Genomic DNA, 3,900 nt, shown 5'->3' on the forward strand with positions numbered 1-3,900 from the left:
ATGAGCATTCATTCATAAAGTTGGCAGAAGGCATAACCCGATTTTCATGCACCGAGAAAGACACTGATTCCCCTAACACTGTCATTTTAATAGTTCCATTTTTGACATCAATCAAAGTGTCAGTGGTCGCCATAAAGGGTCTTCCTAATAGCAGAGTGTGATCTCTACCATTCTCATGTAAATCCCCAATCTCAAGCACTACGAAATCAACGGGCACAATCAAATCCCCGACTCTAACCAGAATATCTTCTACTATCCCACGGGGGTACCTAACGGACCTATCAGCAAGTTGTAGACACATGCCAGTGGATTTCAGACTACCTAACTCTAATTGTTGAAAAATAGAGTAAGGCATCAAATTAATTCCCGCTCCCAGATCTAACATACCCGTGGCTTCCTTACCATTTCCCAAAGCAATATTAATTACAAAGCTACCTGGATCGCGCTGCTTTGGTGGTAGGGATTGCTGCATGATTGAGGTTGCTACTTCTGAGACTAGAATCTTCTCATTGTCTCCGAACTTACGCTTGTTGGAGACCAATTCCTTGAAAAACTTCACATATGCTGGGACTTTTCTGATCACATCAAGGAGAGGAAGATTCACGTTCACCTTGGCAAGCATGTTGTAGAAGTGAGCGAACTGTTGGTCCTGCTTCTCGTTGCTCAATCTGCCCGGGAAAGGAATCGGTGGTCGATAAGGTGCAGAAGCTTTGTGGAGCTTGACCTCATTCTCCTTCTCTCCTTCCTTTTGCTGGTCTACCTTTTCTCCATCAGTCGAGCTGGGCAGAGCTGAGCTCGGCAGCTCTGGTCTGGATTGAGCAGAGTTTGGCAGCTCTGTTCTGGTAAAGCCAGAGGAATTGGCTTTACTCTGGCAGGACGGTTCCTCTGCTCTGGTTTGTATTGGAACATCCACTTTGTTATCCAAAATCTTACCACTGTGGAGAACAGTTACAGCTAGAGCTTGATGTGGCTGAGCAGGTTGGCCATGAAACTTCCCGGGCTGCTGTTGTTGTTGGATTTGATTCAAGGCACCGGAAAGTTGTCCAACCGTTGTTTCAAGCCTTTTGATTGTAAATGCTTGGGCCTCCATACTTTGTTTGCTGATCTCCATAAAAGCTTGAAGCGTTTCTTCGAGCGTGGATTTTTATGGTGGAATCGGCTGCGCACTCTGTTGCGGAATGGATTGCTGCTGTTGGTATGGTGGTCTATATGGTTGACAGGACCCCTGTGGTGGTGGAAAATACTGTTATTGTTGTTGATAGCCCATTTGGGGTGGTCGACGGAATTGATTCCCCCCAAAATTTTGATTTCCCCATCCAACATTCGGCTGATTTCTCCACCCTCCAGCGATATTCTGTGGACCTTGATTCATACTCTGGCCGTATGGTCTGCTCTGCACTTGATTATAGCTTTGGAATCCTTGTGCCGCATAGACTTCAGCTTGTCCTTCCGGAGTAAATTCTCCCATTCGATGACACTCATTGGCACCATGGCTGAAATCTCCCCAAATACCACAAGGTTCAACGTACTGAGGACTGGATTCGGCGGGGCTGGCGTTGGCAGAGCAGGATTTGGCTGAGTTGGCATCGGCAGTGCTGAGCTCTGAACTGGAGAATTTTCCATTTTTTCCATCTTCAACTGTTGTACTTCCCGCATGATTGAGGCTAACTGCTGCTGCATCTCGAATTGATTGGTCACTGCGCTGGCTTCAACTCTTCTTCCACGGACGGACTTCTGTTGGGAGCTTTCGGCCAAGGTCTTGAAAATCTCTTTCAGATCTGCCGCAGTCTTCCGAGCTATGTTTCCTCCTGCCGTGCTGTCCACCATAAATTGGGCAGTTTGCACTAACCCATCATAGAAGAACTGCATCAACATCACATTAGTGAATTGATGTTGAGGGCATTGACGGAGGAGTTCTTCATATCTCTCCCAAGCTTCATGCAAAGGCTCATCTACTCCTTGAGTGAACTCCATTATTTTTGTTCTCAGCTCCTGTGTTTTGTGGCTTGGCTAGTATTTCAGCATGAATTTTTCACAAGCATCTCCCCACGTAGTGATAGAGTTGGGCGGCAGAGAGAGCATCCACGTCCTGGCCCGGTCTTTAAGTGCATAGGGGAAGCACTTGACCTTGAGTTGGTCCTCCATGAGAGTAAGCAGAGGAATCGTTTGCACTTGTGTGCAAAAATCTCGAATGAATTGCAGCGCATCCTCGCTTGGCATCCCATGAAACACCGGCAGCAAATTCGAGTCATTTGGTTTGAGATTGTTGTTTCTCACAACAGTGGGGAGCACGATTGCCGACGTGTTGGTATCTCCAATCACTGGCCTGGTAAAGTCTCCCATGTATTCCATGTTTTGGGTCATCTCCTTCTTTTCTTCGTTTAAATTCTGCTCAGGGTTGAAATTGGCGGAGCTGACCTCTTCCTCCTTAGCTTGTTTTGCCGTTTCTGTCGTGTGTGCTGTATCGGCAGAGCTGGCGTCCTCCTTCGTCGGCTGCTCTGAAGGCTCAGAGTCAGAGATGGCTGGCGAATCTAGTTCCTCCTCTCCCGCGCTCTGCTCTGGTAGTTTAGAATCAGAGTAAGACTTGGCAGAGCAAGCTTCTTCCTCTTCTACAGTCTGCTCTGGAACTTCAGGTTCAGAGTCAGAGAAGAAATCTTCAGTTCTGTCACGTGTTTCTCCGTCAGAGCTGGAGTTTGAACCGTCTGCTCTGTCGTCCCCGATCACTCCTTTGCAGCTATTCTTCCTGAAAATCCCTTCGCTCGTACTATGCAAAGGAGACACCAATTTGCCTTTAAGACTACGGCGTCCCTGCATGCACAACACTGAACAAACGGATTAAATGCACCGAGTGGAAGAAACGTAAAAACAAAAACGAGAAACACTGGAAATTAAATAAAGCAAGTGAAAACGACACAACTAAAACGCCTAAAACTCTCCCCGGCAACGGCGCCAAAATTTGACTCAACCTAAACACCTCTAAGTTGACTTGCAATAGAACAAGGACATCCTAGCAGTGATAAGTTAACCCAAGTCGATCTCACAAGGAAAGTCTTTAAGGGCTTCTAGTAGTATCGTAGGAAAAACAATAAAAAGAAAGCAGTAAAGAGTTTGATTTTAAAAACTGAAACTTAAACTTAAATTTAAACTTAAACTTGAATTAAACTTAACCTAGGCAATAATTTAAACAACTTGAATTAAACCTAACTTAAAGAATTAAATACTTGTAAATTTAAAGACTTCTAATCTAGGCGTGAAACTAAAGTGCATAATTTAAATTGCATAATTGAAAGGAAAGCATAAACATGAATGAAAAACATAAACATGATTAAACGGAAATAAATTGAATTGAAATACGAAATACCGTAAATGTCTTGAACGTGTAATTGTGTCACGCAATCACAATCCAAGAAACTAAACTAAAAACTAAATTGAAATCTAACTTAGAACAATAAAAACTCGAAACTATGAAAGCGAGTAAATTCCTAAGCTTCGGAGCAGTGCAGCGCTGGATGCTTCTTCACGGCAGAACTCCAAAAATTAGGGCAAGGGATTGATTGGATTGTTTACAATGAAAAGTATGGCCCTAATTATAGACTTCAAATCCTTCTGGATCACCATGAAAGTTGCCATGCAAAGCCGGACTCTAAAAGGAATAGAATCGTGCAAAGGAAGGTAAGTCCAGCTGTGATGCGTGCTCTGGAAGTAATCTCCACTCTGGCATTTCTTCCCTCTGACGCGACTTCTCTGGCGCGACTGCTCTGGCACTTCGACTTCTCTGGCGCGATTTCGCTGCTCTGGTCTGGTCTGGCGTAAAAACGCCATTTTTAGCCAAAAATCCCCAAAATTATACTCTTCCACCATTAAAACCTAAATCTCCTGAAAAGCATCAAATACACCATA

At 44.4% G+C, this 3,900-nt stretch overlaps 1 non-coding gene across 1 annotated transcript; it reads left to right on the forward strand.

The window, feature by feature from the left end:
* The first annotated feature begins 1,885 nt into the window (after nucleotides 1-1,885).
* LOC130991054 (small nucleolar RNA R71) lies at nucleotides 1,886-1,992 on the forward strand. The gene has a single exon (XR_009091018.1). It is a non-coding gene; the product is annotated as a small nucleolar RNA R71 (small nucleolar RNA).
* The last annotated feature ends 1,908 nt before the right edge of the window (nucleotides 1,993-3,900 follow it).

The sequence above is a fragment of the Salvia miltiorrhiza genome, chromosome 6 (assembly GCF_028751815.1).
Source record: "Salvia miltiorrhiza cultivar Shanhuang (shh) chromosome 6, IMPLAD_Smil_shh, whole genome shotgun sequence".
Lineage (NCBI taxonomy): Eukaryota > Viridiplantae > Streptophyta > Magnoliopsida > Lamiales > Lamiaceae > Salvia > Salvia miltiorrhiza.